This window comes from Pithys albifrons, chromosome 3 (assembly GCF_047495875.1).
Source record: "Pithys albifrons albifrons isolate INPA30051 chromosome 3, PitAlb_v1, whole genome shotgun sequence".
NCBI lineage: Eukaryota > Metazoa > Chordata > Aves > Passeriformes > Thamnophilidae > Pithys > Pithys albifrons.
Genome location: NC_092460.1, coordinates 101,645,123 through 101,665,518, shown reverse-complemented (window position 1 = coordinate 101,665,518; position 20,396 = coordinate 101,645,123). Strand labels below are relative to the sequence as shown.

The 20,396-nt window shown below is 57.3% G+C and overlaps 1 long non-coding RNA gene across 1 annotated transcript; it reads left to right on the top strand.

The window, feature by feature from the left end:
* The first annotated feature begins 1,871 nt into the window (after positions 1-1,871).
* LOC139669628 (uncharacterized) lies at positions 1,872-4,838 on the top strand. Its single transcript, XR_011697284.1, has 3 exons — positions 1,872-1,916; positions 3,243-3,390; positions 4,174-4,838. It is a non-coding gene; the product is annotated as an uncharacterized lncRNA (long non-coding RNA).
* Positions 4,839-20,396: the final 15,558 nt, after the last annotated feature.

Here is a 20,396-nt window from a genome sequence, read left to right as displayed (position 1 = left end):
CGCTACTGCGCACGCGCGGAGTACGTGTCTTTGTTGTTACTGCGCACGCGCGGAGTACGTATCTTTGTTGCTACTGCGCATGCGCGGATTACGGAACTTTGTCGCTACTGCGCACGCGCGGAGTACAGCGCGTTTTCGCTACTGCGCATGCGCGGAGTACGAAACGTTGTCGCCACTGCGCAGGCGCGGAGTACGAAGCGCTGTCGCCAGTGCTGCCTCTCCTGCTCGATGCCACATCCCGTGTTCGTTCATGGCGCTGTTTTCCCGCACCTGCCGCAGCCGCTGCCGCGGGAGCGCGCGGGGAACATCCCGCCGCCGGTGCGGCTGCTCCAGAGGCGTTCCTGGAGCGCGGCGCCGGCACCATCGCCCGCAGCGCCGCCGCCAAGATCGTGAGTGCCGGGGCCGCGGGGCAGGGGCTGGGCTGGGCTGGGCCTCAGTGGCACTCCATGCACGGACAAATACTCTGCGTGCAGCTCGGTGGGTGCTTTCCCGTCCTGGGGGTGAGGTGAATCCTGGGCTCCTGTGCTTTTGTCAGCCGAGATGGAAAATTCCTGCACTTGGTTTTGGCAAGTGGCAGTTTCCCAGAATTTTCTTACCTTGTTTGCTTCCTGTGGAACATGTGGACCAGCAGAACTCTCAGGGCTTGTGTTCAGAACAGGCTTGAGGAGAGTGAGTGAGGGAGTGAATGAGTGAGTGGAGTGAGTGAGTGAGTGAGTGAGTGAGGGAGTGAGTGAGTGAGTGAGGGAGTGAGTGAGTGAGTGAGAGAGTGAGTGAGTGAGTGAGGGAGTGAGTGAGTGAGGGAGTGAGTGGAGTGAGTGAGTGAGGGAGTGAATGAGTGAGTGGAGTGAGTGAGTGAGTGAGGGAGTGAGTGAGTGAGGGAGTGAGTGGAGTGAGTGAGTGAGGGAGTGAATGAGTGAGTGGAGTGAGTGAGTGAGTGAGTGAGTGAGTGAGTGAGGGAGTGAGTGAGTGAGTGAGTGAGTGAGTGAGTGAGTGAGAGAGTGAGTGAGTGAGTGAGGGAGTGAGGGAGTGAGGGAGTGAGTGGAGTGAGTGAGTGAGGGAGTGAATGAGTGAGTGAGTGGAGTGAGTGAGTGGAGTGAGTGAGTGGAGTGAGTGAGGGAGTGAGTGAGTGGACTGAGTGGAGTGGGTGAGTGAGTGAGTGAGTGAGTGAGTGAGGGAGTGAGTGGAGTGAGTGAGTGAGTGAGTGAGGGAGTGAGGGAGTGAGTGAGTGGAGTGAGTGAGGGAGTGAATGAGTGAGTGGAGTGAGTGAGTGAGTGGAGTGAGTGAGTGAGGGAGTGGAGTGAGTGAGTGAGGGAGTGGAGTGAGTGAGTGAGTGAGTGAGTGAGTGAGTGAGTGAGAAGGAGCCACAACGTGTCTTCCTTGTCCTGCACTGCAGGATCAGAATCCTGGTTTAGGTTAGGGATGCTTTTGCACTGTTGCGTGTCTTCGATGGTCAGAGCCAACTTTCTGCTGGGCCACTTAGGAAGAACAGTTGCCTAGAGCTTCATGTTTGCTTTCCTTGCAGCCTGGAGTGTTGGGGGGATTCCTGAAGCTGATTGCCTTGAAAGCCAGTGGTCCCCAAGGCTTTGACCTGCTAAACAGCATCATGGAGCATATGCCCCCGTGAGTATGAGCTCAAATTGCATTCAAAACTGACTTCTGTGGGCTTTGGTTCTGCAGTGTGCAGTCATGACAAAGGTTAACACTTCAGGAGCAAAAATGTCACATTTATCAGTTAAAGAGATGGGAACAACTTTATCTGTGTTTTCTGTAAAGTGACAGCACCAGTCAAAGCCCACTGTGAACTGAATAACTGTTCTTTTAAATTTCCAGTGAATCAGTTGACTGGTATAGGAAACAGGTCTTCATTCTGCTATTCCAAAGACTTCCAAGTTCCAAACCAACAAAACTTATCAAAAGTAAGTTCCTTGCTCTGAAAAGCTCCAGTGTGACACGAGTGGTTCAGAGTGTGCAGTTGCACAGATCAGGCATCCTGTACATGGGTGGGACTCTGGTGGCTCCAGGGACTTGCTCCAAATGCTCTGTAGTCAAGGGGACATAAAGGGCAGTGGCCACAGCAGGTGACACTCCATGAAAACTGAGGGAATGGAACTAAAGGACTTGTGTAGTTCTCCTCCTTTCCTGGTGTGTGTGATGTCGTTACTTGTCTGAAAGTGTCTCCATTTAATCTCCAGCTAATAGCAACACACTTGCCCTGCCACACAGCACAGCCATTCTGACCACTGCTCTCTGCAGTTTGTGTTCATGCTGGGAAACATTCCATGCTTTTGTGTCATTTTGGCCTTCATGGGAATAAAGTTCTGAGGAAGGGTTTACGTTCCTCTGTCAAAGCTGTGACACATTGTTGAAATCATCCCCAGGCAGATGGCCATGCTGATGAAATTCGTGATGTTATCTCTACACAGATCACACAAGGTCTGTTATTAATCCTTTAAAATCTGCTTGATGCCTCCTGTAGAGGAGCAAGAATTACAGGGTTCTTCCAATGGTGTTCCACCAACCAAATGGAAGTGGTGCTTCCAGCGTTCCACGTTTCAGTGTTGTGGTGCCCGAGAAGATGAGCAGTTTTTAGGCAAACTTTGGAGCAGCAACTTAATGCCCTTCAGTAAAAGGGAACATTTATGAAGGCTGCCCTTTCTGTCTCCTTCTTAGAATGCATTTTGCTGCTGACTCTAAAGCAATTCTCTTGTTTTCATCTGGAGTTTTACTTCATCCTTTTTCTCGTTGCTTTCTCCTCTTCATTAACTAGTATGGCACAGGAAATGGGGCATGAGCTCTGCAGGAAATACTTGGCAGCATACAGCCAAAGGGAGTGTGTTCTGTTGGCTTGGGTTGTATTTCAGGCTGCTGTGCAGTTTTTGCCTTTGAAGCAGGAAAGAGTTGTCTCTCTGGCTGAAATGGCAAAGGAGGTTTGGCGCTAATCTGACTGCCCGGGTGCCTCTCCTTTTGGGGTTCATTTCTGATTTTCTGCCCACAGTTCCTCACTGATAGTTCAAGTTACTGATCTCCTGAGCGGGTCATAAAAGGGAAGGATTGCTGTCTCTGGTTTTTATCCTTTGTAAAAAGTTTGTATGTGCAAACATCTATGTAAGAGGGCAGCAATTGTTAAGAAACAAATTGTCTTGTGTTCTCTGTTTCCTGGTGCTTTGTGTGGTTTCTGCTTTTCTTTGGTCACCATAGGGTGATAAATCGTTCTGATACTTTTTCTCTAACTGTCATACTAGGATGTTTGAAACGGGCTTGGAGAAAATGATGATTCCTGAAATCCAGAAAGAGTCTGGGACAAGTTGAAAAGCAGATCCGTGCTGTTGGCATCACCAAGACATTAACAGAATGTCCTCCCGTGATGGACACTGAGTACCCCAAGCCGTGGTAGGTGCCACACTTCCTCAGGGTCTGCTGGTGATGCTGTTGGAGGTCTGGAAAGTAGGAGCTTTCACCAGAATAGGCCCCTCCAATAAACTCCTTTGGCATTTCTTCAGGCCCACTGTTGTGGTGAGACTCAGCTTGAGGCTTTTCATACCTTTTCATCCTTCACTGCACAAAGGGAAGTGTGTTTTCAAAGCAAATGGCAGAGCTGGTTTGAGATGTGTTTGAGCCTGGATTTGGCTGAGTAGAGCTCCACTGAAGGGAATTAGGCTACTGTCAGCTTGCATTCCTTCTGGAAAGCTGGGCCCACTTTTGACTTGTAACTGTCCTAGTCAGGAGGCCTGAGAATACTCACAACCTGACAGGCTGTAGTGTCTTAGCCTGAAAGTGGAATCTGGGGGAAAGCTCTGGAGACTGAAAGGCAGTCCAGCAGTCTGGGGGCTCAGGTAGCCCAAATTGAATGACAGTAACCGGATCCAGGACTAGAACTCTTTTTGAATGTACTTAGAGAAAAACTGTAATCTGGAAAAGAATTGCTATTCTTGGGTTTGTATCACAGCAATTTGAGCTGCTAAAAAATGAGGGCATTGCTGATGCTGTTAATATGAGCAGCTGCATTGTGCCTGGAAAGGACCCAGACCCACAGTCCTAGTGCAGCTTCCCTGGGACAGGGACGGTGCCAGGAGTTAAGCAAGTCCCTGCAAAGGGGTTCCAGGTAATCTGAGCGTTCTTGTGAAGCACAGGCTGTCCTCACCTGTTCACTGTTCCCCTCCCCTCTCCCCCCAGGATTCCTTTGCTGCAGGCCCTCCCTCCTTGGCTTGTTCGAGCTGCCTGAGGATGACACGACCCCTGACAAGGAGCACTTCATTGACACAGAGGATACTCCAGGCTATCAGACTGCATTCTCCCAGCTGGCCTTTGCTGGGAAGGAAGAACATGATCCTGTGGGGCAAATGGTGAACAATCCCAGGATCCAGCTGGCCCAGTCTCTGCACAAACTGTTCACAGCGTGCCCAGGCAGGGTAGGTGGCTTGGGCTCTGCATCCCTGGGCTGCATTCAGCAGAGAAGAAATGCCTCTGTGAGAATGGTCTCTTGCTAAGGTTTGTTAATCAGCAAAATGAAGTGTGTTGTAGGCAGAAGGCAAGATCTTGCTGTGTCTTCTTGTTCATTGGAACTTGGCTTTTGTAAGGTTTTCCTGGTAACCTCAGAAAGGCCTTATTTTTCACAGCACTTAGTTTAGCAATCAGCTCAAATATATGCTATTTTAAAGATGAAGATTTATCTCCTTGATGGCCTATAACTAATGGTTGTCTCCTGTTCAGTTGCATGGACTTGGGAGATTCAGGCAGCTCATATAAAATTAGACATTTTGAGTGCACAGCTAACTCTTACCCCAGATAGTGTTTGTTTTGTTCAAGATTTGGGTAAGTAAAGATTGTCTGAGAGATGAGCTGTTTCTCCCTCCATAACTGCTGCTCTCAGAGTGTCTGAGCTTGTGCCCTGTGCATGAAGAGCCATGGCAGTGGCTGAGTGTCCCTGAGCCCTCTGCTCTGTCTGTGCTGCTCTGTCTGTGCCTGCTGAGTGTCCCCGAGCCCTCTGCTGTGTCTGTGCTGCTCTGTCTGTGCATGCTGAGTGTCCTTGAGCCCTCTGCTGTGTCTGTGCTGCTCTGTCTGTGCCTGCTGAGTGTCCCTGAGCCCTCAGCTGTGTCTGTGCTGCAGGTTCTGTGGATGCTGAGTGTCCCTGAGCCCTCTGCTGTGTCTGTGCTGCAGGTTCTGTGCCTGCTGAGTGTCCCTGAGCCCTCTGCTGTGTCTGTGCTGCAGGTTCTGTGGATGCTGAGTGTCCCTGAGCCCTCTGCTGTGTCTGTGCTGCAGGTTCTGTGCCTGCTGAGTGTCCCTGAGCCCTCTGCTGTGTCTGTGCTGCTCTGTCTGTGCCTGCTGAGTGTCCCTGAGCCCTCAGCTGTGTCTGTGCTGCAGGTTCTGTGCCTGCTGAGTGTCCCTGAGCCCTCAGCTGTGTCTGTGCTGCTGTGTCTGTGCCTGCTGAGTGTCCCTGAGCCCTCAGCTGTGTCTGTGCTGCAGGCTCTGTGCCTGCAAACTCTCCAAAAAAGGAGAAAAATTAATTAATTAAGTACAAAAAAATCAATTTAAAAAATCAAAATTTAAAAAGATAAAGCTAACAAGTGTGACAAAAGAGCAACCAAAAATGACATAAAATAAAAAATAAAATAAGAGCTTTCGCTATTGGGCGACGGTGGGAGTGGAAGGCTCGGCTGCAGAGAAAGAGCCGCTCCCCGGCCCGTGCAGCGCCTTCGCCGCTCGGGTCCCGGCGGGCATTCGTGGTGGTGGGGGCTGGACTGCGGTGCAGTTCCCGGCCGTGTCCGCCAGGCGGCGCCGGCGAGGCAGACGGGGGCGGCCGAGGGAGGGATTCGAACCGGCGATTGGGGAGAGAGAGCCGCGTCCCAGGCGGGCGCCTTGACCGCTCGGCCAGCGGGGCGGGGGCGTGGCCAGCAAGGCGGGGGCGTGCCCGCCCTGCACGGCCCGTAATGGTAAAAACGGAATAAAAGAAATAAAATTAAAAATAAAATTAAAAATTTGAGGAAACCGACATGACAAAGGAATGAGTCCCGGAAGCGTCGGTGGAACCCAGAAGGCTTTGCGGCGCCTCGTTTTATTTTGCAGGCTTTGTAAAATAAAAAATACAGGAAAGTATGCAAACCAAATCCATAAAAAAAAGGAAGTCCCGGTAGATCCCGGGGGCTGTTTGGCGTCTCTGGTGTTCCTTCTGTGTCCACGAGTGTCCCAGAAGGCTTCCGGGAGATGGTGGGAGTCCCTGGGGGGTCTCCTGGGGGCGTTGGGGGTCCTTGGGGGTTCCTGTAGGACCATGGAGGTACCTGGAAGTCTCGGAGTGGGACGGGGGCGGTGGGGCGGGGAGCGTTTTAAGTCCCTGCGAGAATCGTGGCGGTCCCCGGGAGGTACTCGGGGTCTCCAGTTCTCCCGGGGCAGCCAGAGTCCAGCTGTGTTCTGCAGAGAAGAAATGGAGAGCTGGGGGAGGCCCGAGCAACTTGCAATGTTAAGCTGCCCCGAGGGGCTCCTTGGCTGGGCCCGCCGCCCGCAGCCCCCTCGTTCCCCGGAGCGCCGGGCCAGGGCCGCGCCGCGGAGGCTTCGGGCCCGCTCGGGCCGCGTGTGGCGGGGGGGCGGAGGGGCGGGGGTCGTGCCGGGAGCGAGCAGAGAGGGCAGAGCGGCGAAGCCGGAGGCGGCACAGCCCCCAGCTAGCTCCGCCTTCCCGCCGGCAGAACGGCACCCACCGGCGGGCGCGCCTGTCAGTCTCGTCGGATCCAGCCCTCTGCTCGCTCCCCCTCCCCGCCGGCGGCGCGGCACCCCACTGGGGGGACTCTTAGATTTTTCATGTAGTTTTCGTCATATTTTTTGAATGTTAAAGGGCGCGAAGCGCGGTGCCGACCCCCCGTGGCCGCGCCCATCCCGCACCGGCTGGACACGCCCCACCGTGACCACGCCCCCGCCCCGCTGGCCGAGCGGTCAAGGCGCCCGCCTGGGACGCGGCTCTCTCTCCCCAAACGCCGGTTCGAATCCCGCCCTCGGCCGCCCCCCGTCTGCCTCGCCGGCGCCGCCTTGCGGACACGACCGAGAACTGCAGCTCAGCCGAGCGCCTTCGTTCCCCCCCCCGCATGCCGCCCGGGGCCCGAGCGGGAAGTCGGTGGATCGACGGGCGCGGGGGGAACGGCGCTTTTCCTACAGCCGCGGCTTCCACTCCCGCCGTCGGCCACCAACAAAACCTCCTATTTGATTTATTATTTTATGTTATTTGTATTGGTTTCTTCGTTACCATTTTTAGGTTGATTTCGGCTCTTCTCACCTGGTCTCCAGGTTCCCGTGCCAAAGCTCCCACAAGCAGTGCCAGTCAGGAGCCGCCCGGCCTTTACCTCCCCCACACAGACTGTTTGCTGCCAGCACCAGCAGCTTTTTGGGCTGACATGTGGAAAGTCGGCCGGCACCCACGGAATTGCCTTTGCTCCCTTCCTAAAGGAACAAAGCTTCCCGAGTTGCAGCCCCAACAACTCCTTCACCAGATGAGTTTATTGAAACAACTTTTCAGAGCAGGCATTTCTGAGCGTACTCCATCAATCCCAAGAGTTCAGAAAAAACACTGTCCGCTGTCCAAAGGAACTGTGCATGTTACAAATGGGATGTTTTTACATCCTCATTTATACCACCCCACAAACATAAATGGCACTCATTATGCAAATTGCTATAACTACCCTAAAAAAAGTAGGGCACACGTGGAAACAGCTCTTTACCCGAGGCTGCTACAGCTGCCCCATGCCTTGGACCCCAAGATCAAGTCACTAGTGTAAAGATGAACGAATCAACAGATTTTCTACAGTTTTCTTCTTTATTGACCTTGAAATTCTATGCTTTTTTGAAAACAATATTCTTACACGGTATTTAGTGGAGAGTGCAGCCTTTGACTATTTACTACAATATAAATGCTTCAAGATTCTTTTCGCCCTCATTGTTCTTGACATCTGTAGCCACGCTAATGTAAGGCATGACAGCAGAAAACCAACCAAAAAAACCTCAAAAAAGAACCCAGCAGAAAACCCTCTAAACCAAATCCCTACACAGAGTGGATTTAATCAACTAACAAAAGAAAAGAAGATCCAGAGTTCAGGGGGAAACCATTACTAGAAAATCGCAGGTATTTGGAAATTAGGAAGTGCTGCCATGAACACGTGCACCATCAGCACACGTTGTCATTGTAAAGAATTCAGCATTGAGTTTGGAGTTCCCTTTTGAAAAACAGTCTTCTGAGTTGATATTCTGAACGCAAACCACTTTTTACCTGCTCCACTTGGAGTGCAGCCCAGCTGCTTCTTAAAGGTCAGGTTCCATTCCAATGTGCGTACTCTTGAGCTCACAAAATTTTCACACAGTTGAATGTTTTACCAGTTCCTTTGGAGCGAGATGATCATTTTATTGTCAAAATAAGTAACCTTGATGAAAGCCAATTGCAACAGTACATCTTTATACCCAGTGTCAAAGCAACGTGATGATATAAATAATTGCATACAATGTATTACACAGAAGAAGTTATACACATTCCAGGTAACCATGGAGCAATTGACAGCAGTAGAGGACTACTGAGCATGGGCACAAAGTATTTTTCAGAACAGGATTTGTGGAAACTTAAAGGAAAAAGTAGCCTCTGGAAAGATGACAATCTTTGCATAACATTTTTGTTTTAAATGAAGTCAATGATTTTTATTTTTCAGATGCTCTTTATAAGAACACAATTTCTATTTAAACAAACATAAAGGCTCTAAACTTAAGACACTCTACATATGTACATAATTTACACATCAGGAATGGTTTTCTTATTTGCTTGAGTCTCTCAGTGCTCCACTTCTTCTCTGCAGAGCACAGCTGCACTCTGCCAGCCCCAGAGACCCGGGGACCGCCAGGAACTTACAGTGTCCTAGAGAAACCCCCAAGAAGCCCCAACATCCTCAGGGACCCAGTGACACAGAACAGGAGTCCAAGAGAAACCAAGGGACCAAGGCTACAGGTGGGCCACCGAGAGGCTTTGCTGCCTCCTCGGAAAGAAGGGCTGAGGCTAGCCTCTGCTCTCTGGCCAGCCTCGAAGCCCCTCCACAAGCCAGGCCAAGTCTGAGAGCATTGCCTTCTGCTGCTGTGCAGTACGGATGGCACCCCACAGCTTCCTACACAGAGCCCCTCTTTCCCTCCTGGGAAGCCTAAGCTACGCTACCTGCTTTTCTAGGGGGACAAAGGGACACGCTCGCTCTCTCACTCACACCGACAAAGACAAGACAGAGACACAAAGGGGCAACGTCCCAGGAGAGGGAGCAAGCTCTGAGCAGCAACCTGTGGCGAGCCATTCCTGACGCCCAGCAGCGGGAGAACACGGCCTCAGACTTGCCCTGGCCTGCCCAGACACCTCAAGCCCCTGACTACGCAGGGCGGCTTCAAGGCTGGACAACGAACACAGGCTGTGACATGCCCAGGCTACAGGGGGGTCACCGTGGCCAGCAGCCGCCACCAGGCTCAAGGTGCCAAGGCAAAGAAAAAAAAGCCCTGTTGTTTACACGGTGGGCTGCAGTCCGGAGAACTGCATTCGCCTATCAGGTGAGGCCAAGCGGACTCTCACCCTCCTTCCAAGGTCGCCCCCTCTCTATGGGCAGCCAAAGGAGAACCGTGGCAAAAGGCCAATAACACCAAACCCCGTTTACATGGAGAGTTGCCCAGCACAAAGCCACCCTGAAGGTGCCCACCGCACTCCTACGTGTATGCCTGTCCCGGTGATGGCCGGGAGAGTTTGTCAGGACAGCCTTTCTTGTACCCTCTTGACCTCGACGCTGCTGATCCTCTTCTGAACTCTTCTGCCTCGCCGTCCCGCGCTCCTGGCTCTGCTTTCTTCTCGGATGGCTTCCGTCAAGCAAAGAGAATAACACAGTTGAGTCCGAGAAGCTCCAACTCCTTCAAGTCAGTGAAACGGGCACCCAGAGCGAGCTCCCCAAGCCACCATCACCTGCCCACTCCCACCACACCCCCCCACAGCTCCACACAACGCTCCAACTTCCACTGGTGTCACCTCCGCGTTTTCCCACGTCAGCACTGCCGTCCGCACGATGCCTCCGCTCTCTTCTCCCATGGTTTCTGCAAAGGAAGGAGGACACAGGCAGGTGTGAGAAACACCAGCTCCTCTGTAGGAAGTAAACCGGGACCCTACATCCCCAGAGGGAGACCTCCAAGTCACTCCAAACCCACCCACAGAGCTCCCCATTGCCACAAACCTCTCCAAACCTCACCTTGAGTGGTCACGGCGATGCCCAGTCTGCTGCTGGGAGCCAGGCCCTCTGGGCAAAGGAAGCTGGGCATACAAAGCACTGGCCAACGAGGCTGCACCTCTGACTACAGAGGGCTCGAGACGCTGCTAGTCTGCAAAGTGCCCGGGACTCCAGGGCACTGGCCCAGACTTACGGGCGGCCCTGGGCCCAAAGGCCTGCGGAGGCTCCTTCTCTCCGCCTCGAGGGCACCCAGACCCGCTCCCCGCTAACGGGGCGGTCGCCCCGCACAGCCTGCCAGCTGAGGGAGCACCGAGGCTCCCAGACCCGGACCCCGATTACGGGCGGGTGCACACCCAGGGAGCCACAGGACTCGGCTTCCCCCTGCACTAATAGCAATAAGATTCCAGTACCAGGAAAAACAGCTAACGGCCTAAGGCCTGGGGGCCTTCCTCCACGGACAGGGAGCTGCACACCTCCCGGCCCTGGACCTCGGAACGGCCAGGGCCAGGAATACCCACCTGATTACAGGGGCTCCCTCCAACCGCCCGCCGAGCACTGGGGTCGTACAAAGCCCCGCTTACAAGGCTGCCCCTTCTAGGCTCGGCACCCCCAACAATGCCCTCCACGGCCTAAGGTCGCGAGGACAGGGCCCCAGCCCTGAAGACAGGGCGGGCACATGCTGGCACGTCACCAGCAGCACTGGCACAGACCCAGGCCCTGGCTACAGGCGGGTCACCGAGAGGCTTTGCTGCCTCCTCGGAAAGAAGGGCCGAGGCTGGGCCGTGTCTCCGTTTGTGGGTTTTGAGGGCACGCCCCGGTTGTTGCACACAGCCCCTCTTTCCCTCCTGGGAAGCCTAAGCTACGCTACCTGCTTTTCTAGGGGGACCAAGGGACACGCTCGCTCTCTCACTCACACCGACAAAGACAAGACAGAGACACAAAGGGGCAACGTCCCAGGAGAGGGAGCAAGCTCTGAGCAGCAACCTGCGGCGAGCCATCCCTACTGCCCACAAGCAGGAGACAACGGCCTCAGACTCGCCCTGGCCTGCACAGAGGCCTCAAGGGCCTGACTACGCTCAAGGGCTTCACGGCTGGCCAAAGAACAGCGGCTGTGACGCGGCCCAGCTACAGGGGGTCACAGTGGCCAGCAGCCATCAGCAGGCACAAAGGAGCCAAGGCAAAAAAAAAAGCCCTGCCCTGTTTAAAGGGTGGGCTGGGGTCAGGAGACCTGCATTCTCCTATCGGGTGTGGCCAAGGGGACTCTCCCTCTTCCTTACAGGGTTGTCCCCCTCTTTCTGGGCAGCCAAAGGAGAACCGTGGCAAAAGGCCAACACTACCAAAGGAAAGACCCAGCCCTGTTTACAGGGGGGGTCACCCAGCGCAAAGCCAGCGGGGACACCCTGAAGATGCCCTCCGCACTCCTACGTGTATGCCTGACCCCGTGATGGCAAAGAGGTTCATTTGCCCAGAAGGCCTTTCTTGTGCTCCCTCTTGACCTCGACGCTGCTGATCCTCTTCTGAACTCTTTTGCCTCGCCGTCCCACGCTCCTGGCTCTGCTTTCTTCTTGGATGGCTTCCGTCAAGCAAAGAGAATAACACAGTTGAGTCCGAGAAGCTCCAACTCCTTCAAGTCAGTGAAACGGGCACCCAGAGCGAGCTCCCCAAGCCACCACCACCTGCCCCCACTCCCACCACCCCTCCACGGCTCCACACAACGCTCCAACTTCCACTGGTGTCACCTCCGCGTTTTCCCACGTCAGCACTGCCGTCCGCACGATGCCTCCGCTCTCTTCTCCCATGGTTTCTGCAAAGGAAGGAGGACACAGGCAGGTGTGAGAAACACCAGCTCCTCCGTAGGAAGTAAACCGGGACCCTACATCCCCAGAGGGAGACCTCCAAGTCACTCCAAACCCACCCACAGAGCTCCCCATTGCCACAAACCTCTCCAAACCTCACCTTGAGTGGTCACGGCGATGCCCCGTCTGCTGCTGGGAGCCAGGCCCTCTGGGCAAAGGAAGCTGGGCATACAAAGCACTGGCCAACGAGGCTGCACCTCTGACTACAGAGGGCTCGAGACGCCGCTAGTCTGCAAAGTGCCCGGGACTCCAGGGCACTGGCCCAGACTTACGGGCGGCCCTGGGCCCACAGGCCTGCGGAGGCTCCTTCTCTCCGCCTCGAGGGCACCCAGACCCGCTCCCCGCTAACGGGGCGGTCGCCCCGCACAGCCTGCCAGCTGAGGGAGCACCGAGGCTCCCAGACCCGGACCCCAATTACGGGCGGGTGCACACCCAGGGAGCCACAGGACTCGGCTTCCCCCTGCACTAATAGCAATAAGATTCCAGTACCAGGAAAAACAGCTAACGGCCTAAGGCCTGGGGGCCTTCCTCCACGGACAGGGAGCTGCACACCTCCCGGCCCTGGACCTCGGAACGGCCAGGGCCAGGAATACCCACCTGATTACAGGGGCTCCCTCCAACCGCCCGCCGAGCACTGGGGTCGTACAAAGCCCCGCTTACAAGGCTGCCCCTTCTAGGCTCGGCACCCCCAACAATGCCCTCCACGGCCTAAGGTCGCGAGGACAGGGCCCCAGCCCTGAAGACAGGGCGGGCACATGCTGGCACGTCACCAGCAGCACTGGCACAGACCCAGGCCCTGGCTACAGGCGGGTCACCGAGAGGCTTTGCTGCCTCCTCGGAAAGAAGGGCCGAGGCTGGGCCGTGTCTCCGTTTGTGGGTTTTGAGGGCACGCCCCGGTTGTTGCACACAGCCCCTCTTTCCCTCCTGGGAAGCCTAAGCTACGCTACCTGCTTTTCTAGGGGGACCAAGGGACACGCTCGCTCTCTCACTCACACCGACAAAGACAAGACAGAGACACAAAGGGGCAGCGTCCCAGGAGAGGGAGCAAGCTCTGAGCAGCAACCTGCGGCGAGCCATCCCTACCGCCCACAAGCAGGAGACAACGGCCTCAGACTCGCCCTGGCCTGCACAGAGGCCTCAAGGGCCTGACTACGCTCAAGGGCTTCACGGCTGGCCAAAGAACAGCGGCTGTGACGCGGCCCAGCTACAGGGGGTCACAGTGGCCAGCAGCCGTCAGCAGGCACAAAGGTGCCAAGGCAAAAAAAAAAGCCCTGCCCCGTTTACAGGGTGGGCTGGGGTCGGGAGACCTGCATTCTCCTATCGGGTGTGGCCAAGGGGACTCTCCCTCTTCCTTACAGGGTTGTCCCCCTCTTTCTGGGCAGCCAAAGGAGAACCGTGGCAAAAGGCCAACACTACCAAAGGAAAGACCCAGCCCTGTTTACAGGGGGGGTCACCCAGCGCAAAGCCAGCGGGGGCACCCTGAAGATGCCCTCCGCACTCCTACGTGTATGCCTGACCCCGTGATGGCAAAGAGGTTCATTTGCCCAGAAGGCCTTTCTTGTGCTCCCTCTTGACCTCGACGCTGCTGATCCTCTTCTGAACTCTTTTGCCTCGCCGTCCCACGCTCCTGGCTCTGCTTTCTTCTCGGATGGCTTCCGTCAAGCAAAGAGAATAACACAGTTGAGTCCGAGAAGCTCCAACTCCTTCAAGTCAGTGAAACGGGCACCCAGAGCGAGCTCCCCAAGCCACCACCACCTGCCCACTCCCACCACACCCCCCCACGGCTCCACACAACGCTCCAACTTCCACTGGTGTCACCTCCGCGTTTTCCCACGTCAGCACTGCCGTCCGCACGATGCCGCCGCTCTCTTCTCCCATGGTTTCTGCAAAGGAAGGAGGACACAGGCAGGTGTGAGAAACACCAGCTCCTCTGTAGGAAGTAAACCGGGACCCTACATCCCCAGAGGGAGACCTCCAAGTCACTCCAAACCCACCCACAGAGCTCCCCATTGCCACAAACCTCTCCAAACCTCACCTTGAGTGGTCACGGCGATGCCCCGTCTGCTGCTGGGAGCCAGGCCCTCTGGGCAAAGGAAGCTGGGCATACAAAGCACTGGCCAACGAGGCTGCACCTCTGACTACAGAGGGCTCGAGACGCTGCTAGTCTGCAAAGTGCCCGGGACTCCAGGGCACTGGCCCAGACTTACGGGCGGCCCTGGGCCCACAGGCCTGCGGAGGCTCCTTCTCTCCGCCTCGAGGGCACCCAGACCCGCTCCCCGCTAACGGGGCGGTCGCCCCGCACAGCCTGCCAGCTGAGGGAGCACCGAGGCTCCCAGACCCGGACCCCGATTACGGGCGGGTGCACACCCAGGGAGCCACAGGACTCGGCTTCCCCCTGCACTAATAGCAATAAGATTCCAGTACCAGGAAAAACAGCTAACGGCCTAAGGCCTGGGGGCCTTCCTCCACGGACAGGGAGCTGCACACCTCCCGGCCCTGGACCTCGGAACGGCCAGGGCCAGGAATACCCACCTGATTACAGGGGCTCCCTCCAACCGCCCGCCGAGCACTGGGGTCGTACAAAGCCCCGCTTACAAGGCTGCCCCTTCTAGGCTCGGCACCCCCAACAATGCCCTCCACGGCCTAAGGTCGCGAGGACAGGGCCCCAGCCCTGAAGACAGGGCGGGCACATGCTGGCACGTCACCAGCAGCACTGGCACAGACCCAGGCCCTGGCTACAGGCGGGTCACCGAGAGGCTTTGCTGCCTCCTCGGAAAGAAGGGCCGAGGCTGGGCCGTGTCTCCGTTTGTGGGTTTTGAGGGCACGCCCCGGTTGTTGCACACAGCCCCTCTTTCCCTCCTGGGAAGCCTAAGCTACGCTACCTGCTTTTCTAGGGGGACCAAGGGACACGCTCGCTCTCTCACTCACACCGACAAAGACAAGACAGAGACACAAAGGGGCAGCGTCCCAGGAGAGGGAGCAAGCTCTGAGCGGCAACCTGCGGCGAGCCATCCCTACCGCCCACAAGCAGGAGACAACGGCCTCAGACTCGCCCTGGCCTGCACAGAGGCCTCAAGGGCCTGACTACGCTCAAGGGCTTCACGGCTGGCCAAAGAACAGCGGCTGTGACGCGGCCCAGCTACAGGGGGTCACAGTGGCCAGCAGCCGTCAGCAGGCACAAAGGTGCCAAGGCAAAAAAAAAAGCCCTGCCCCGTTTACAGGGTGGGCTGGGGTCGGGAGACCTGCATTCTCCTATTGGGTGTGGCCAAGGGGACTCTCCCTCTTCCTTACAGGGTTGTCCCCCTCTTTCTGGGCAGCCAAAGGAGAACCGTGGCAAAAGGCCAACACTACCAAAGGAAAGACCCAGCCCTGTTTACAGGGGGGGTCACCCAGCGCAAAGCCAGCGGGGGCACCCTGAAGATGCCCTCCGCACTCCTACGTGTATGCCTGACCCCGTGATGGCAAAGAGGTTCATTTGCCCAGAAGGCCTTTCTTGTGCTCCCTCTTGACCTCGACGCTGCTGATCCTCTTCTGAACTCTTTTGCCTCGCCGTCCCACGCTCCTGGCTCTGCTTTCTTCTCGGATGGCTTCCGTCAAGCAAAGAGAATAACACAGTTGAGTCCGAGAAGCTCCAACTCCTTCAAGTCAGTGAAACGGGCACCCAGAGCGAGCTCCCCAAGCCACCACCACCTGCCCCCACTCCCACCACCCCTCCACGGCTCCACACAACGCTCCAACTTCCACTGGTGTCACCTCCGCGTTTTCCCACGTCAGCACTGCCGTCCGCACGATGCCTCCGCTCTCTTCTCCCATGGTTTCTGCAAAGGAAGGAGGACACAGGCAGGTGTGAGAAACACCAGCTCCTCCGTAGGAAGTAAACCGGGACCCTACATCCCCAGAGGGAGACCTCCAAGTCACTCCAAACCCACCCACAGAGCTCCCCATTGCCACAAACCTCTCCAAACCTCACCTTGAGTGGTCACGGCGATGCCCCGTCTGCTGCTGGGAGCCAGGCCCTCTGGGCAAAGGAAGCTGGGCATACAAAGCACTGGCCAACGAGGCTGCACCTCTGACTACAGAGGGCTCGAGACGCTGCTAGTCTGCAAAGTGCCCGGGACTCCAGGGCACTGGCCCAGACTTACGGGCGGCCCTGGGCCCAAAGGCCTGCGGAGGCTCCTTCTCTCCGCCTCGAGGGCACCCAGACCCGCTCCCCGCTAACGGGGCGGTCGCCCCGCACAGCCTGCCAGCTGAGGGAGCACCGAGGCTCCCAGACCCAGACCCAGATTACGGGCGGGTGCACACCCAGGGAGCCACAGGACTCGGCTTCCCCCTGCACTAATAGCAATAAGATTCCAGTACCAGGAAAAACAGCTAACGTCCTAAGGCCTGGGGGCCTTCCTCCACGGACAGGGAGCTGCACACCTCTCGGCCCTGGACCTCGGAACGGCCAGGGCCAGGAATACCCACCTGATTACAGGGGCTCCCTCCAACCGCCCGCCGAGCACTGGGGTCGTACAAAGCCCCGCTTACAAGGCTGCCCCTTCTAGGCTCGGCACCCCCAACAATGCCCTCCACGGCCTAAGGTCGCGAGGACAGGGCCCCAGCCCTGAAGACAGGGCGGGCACATGCTGGCACGTCACCAGCAGCACTGGCACAGACCCAGGCCCTGGCTACAGGCGGGTCACCGAGAGGCTTTGCTGCCTCCTCGGAAAGAAGGGCCGAGGCTGGGCCGTGTCTCCGTTTGTGGGTTTTGAGGGCACGCCCCGGTTGTTGCACACAGCCCCTCTTTCCCTCCTGGGAAGCCTAAGCTACGCTACCTGCTTTTCTAGGGGGACCAAGGGACACGCTCGCTCTCTCACTCACACCGACAAAGACAAGACAGAGACACAAAGGGGCAACGTCCCAGGAGAGGGAGCAAGCTCTGAGCAGCAACCTGCGGCGAGCCATCCCTACTGCCCACAAGCAGGAGACAACGGCCTCAGACTCGCCCTGGCCTGCACAGAGGCCTCAAGGGCCTGACTACGCTCAAGGGCTTCACGGCTGGCCAAAGAACAGCGGCTGTGACGCGGCCCAGCTACAGGGGGTCACAGTGGCCAGCAGCCGTCAGCAGGCACAAAGGAGCCAAGGCAAAAAAAAAAGCCCTGCCCTGTTTAAAGGGTGGGCTGGGGTCAGGAGACCTGCATTCTCCTATCGGGTGTGGCCAAGGGGACTCTCCCTCTTCCTTACAGGGTTGTCCCCCTCTTTCTGGGCAGCCAAAGGAGAACCGTGGCAAAAGGCCAACACTACCAAAGGAAAGACCCAGCCCTGTTTACAGGGGGGGTCACCCAGCGCAAAGCCAGCGGGGGCACCCTGAAGATGCCCTCCGCACTCCTACGTGTATGCCTGACCCCGTGATGGCAAAGAGGTTCATTTGCCCAGAAGGCCTTTCTTGTGCTCCCTCTTGACCTCGACGCTGCTGATCCTCTTCTGAACTCTTTTGCCTCGCCGTCCCACGCTCCTGGCTCTGCTTTCTTCTTGGATGGCTTCCGTCAAGCAAAGAGAATAACACAGTTGAGTCCGAGAAGCTCCAACTCCTTCAAGTCAGTGAAACGGGCACCCAGAGCGAGCTCCCCAAGCCACCACCACCTGCCCCCACTCCCACCACCCCTCCACGGCTCCACACAACGCTCCAACTTCCACTGGTGTCACCTCCGCGTTTTCCCACGTCAGCACTGCCGTCCGCACGATGCCTCCGCTCTCTTCTCCCATGGTTTCTGCAAAGGAAGGAGGACACAGGCAGGTGTGAGAAACACCAGCTCCTCCGTAGGAAGTAAACCGGGACCCTACATCCCCAGAGGGAGACCTCCAAGTCACTCCAAACCCACCCACAGAGCTCCCCATTGCCACAAACCTCTCCAAACCTCACCTTGAGTGGTCACGGCGATGCCCCGTCTGCTGCTGGGAGCCAGGCCCTCTGGGCAAAGGAAGCTGGGCATACAAAGCACTGGCCAACGAGGCTGCACCTCTGACTACAGAGGGCTCGAGACGCCGCTAGTCTGCAAAGTGCCCGGGACTCCAGGGCACTGGCCCAGACTTACGGGCGGCCCTGGGCCCACAGGCCTGCGGAGGCTCCTTCTCTCCGCCTCGAGGGCACCCAGACCCGCTCCCCGCTAACGGGGCGGTCGCCCCGCACAGCCTGCCAGCTGAGGGAGCACCGAGGCTCCCAGACCCGGACCCCGATTACGGGCGGGTGCACACCCAGGGAGCCACAGGACTCGGCTTCCCCCTGCACTAATAGCAATAAGATTCCAGTACCAGGAAAAACAGCTAACGGCCTAAGGCCTGGGGGCCTTCCTCCACGGACAGGGAGCTGCACACCTCCCGGCCCTGGACCTCGGAACGGCCAGGGCCAGGAATACCCACCTGATTACAGGGGCTCCCTCCAACCGCCCGCCGAGCACTGGGGTCGTACAAAGCCCCGCTTACAAGGCTGCCCCTTCTAGGCTCGGCACCCCCAACAATGCCCTCCACGGCCTAAGGTCGCGAGGACAGGGCCCCAGCCCTGAAGACAGGGCGGGCACATGCTGGCACGTCACCAGCAGCACTGGCACAGACCCAGGCCCTGGCTACAGGCGGGTCACCGAGAGGCTTTGCTGCCTCCTCGGAAAGAAGGGCCGAGGCTGGGCCGTGTCTCCGTTTGTGGGTTTTGAGGGCACGCCCCGGTTGTTGCACACAGCCCCTCTTTCCCTCCTGGGAAGCCTAAGCTACGCTACCTGCTTTTCTAGGGGGACCAAGGGACACGCTCGCTCTCTCACTCACACCGACAAAGACAAGACAGAGACACAAAGGGGCAGCGTCCCAGGAGAGGGAGCAAGCTCTGAGCAGCAACCTGCGGCGAGCCATCCCTACCGCCCACAAGCAGGAGACAACGGCCTCAGACTCGCCCTGGCCTGCACAGAGGCCTCAAGGGCCTGACTACGCTCAAGGGCTTCACGGCTGGCCAAAGAACAGCGGCTGTGACGCGGCCCAGCTACAGGGGGTCACAGTGGCCAGCAGCCGTCAGCAGGCACAAAGGTGCCAAGGCAAAAAAAAAAGCCCTGCCCCGTTTACAGGGTGGGCTGGGGTCGGGAGACCTGCATTCTCCTATTGGGTGTGGCCAAGGGGACTCTCCCTCTTCCTTACAGGGTTGTCCCCCTCTTTCTGGGCAGCCAAAGGAGAACCGTGGCAAAAGGCCAACACTACCAAAGGAAAGACCCAGCCCTGTTTACAGGGGGGGTCACCCAGCGCAAAGCCAGCGGGGGCACCCTGAAGATGCCCTCCGCACTCCTACGTGTATGCCTGACCCCGTGATGGCAAAGAGGTTCATTTGCCCAGAAGGCCTTTCTTGTGCTCCCTCTTGACCTCGACGCTGCTGATCCTCTTCTGAACTCTTTTGCCTCGCCGTCCCACGCTCCTGGCTCTGCTTTCTTCTCGGATGGCTTCCGTCAAGCAAAGAGAATAACACAGTTGAGTCCGAGAAGCTCCAACTCCTTCAAGTCAGTGAAACGGGCACCCAGAGCGAGCTCCCCAAGCCACCACCACCTGCCCACTCCCACCACACCCCCCCACGGCTCCACACAACGCTCCAACTTCCACTGGTGTCACCTCCGCGTTTTCCCACGTCAGCACTGCCGTCCGCACGATGCCGCCGCTCTCTTCTCCCATGGTTTCTGCAAAGGAAGGAGGACACAGGCAGGTGTGAGAAACACCAGCTCCTCTGTAGGAAGTAAACCGGGACCCTACATCCCCAGAGGGAGACCTCCAAGTCACTCCAAACCCACCCACAGAGCTCCCCATTGCCACAAACCTCTCCAAACCTCACCTTGAGTGGTCACGGCGATGCCCCGTCTGCTGCTGGGAGCCAGGCCCTCTGGGCAAAGGAAGCTGGGCATACAAAGCACTGGCCAACGAGGCTGCACCTCTGACTACAGAGGGCTCGAGACGCTGCTAGTCTGCAAAGTGCCCGGGACTCCAGGGCACTGGCCCAGACTTACGGGCGGCCCTGGGCCCACAGGCCTGCGGAGGCTCCTTCTCTCCGCCTCGAGGGCACCCAGACCCGCTCCCCGCTAACGGGGCGGTCGCCCCGCACAGCCTGCCAGCTGAGGGAGCACCGAGGCTCCCAGACCCGGACCCCGATTACGGGCGGGTGCACACCCAGGGAGCCACAGGACTCGGCTTCCCCCTGCACTAATAGCAATAAGATTCCAGTACCAGGAAAAACAGCTAACGGCCTAAGGCCTGGGGGCCTTCCTCCACGGACAGGGAGCTGCACACCTCCCGGCCCTGGACCTCGGAACGGCCAGGGCCAGGAATA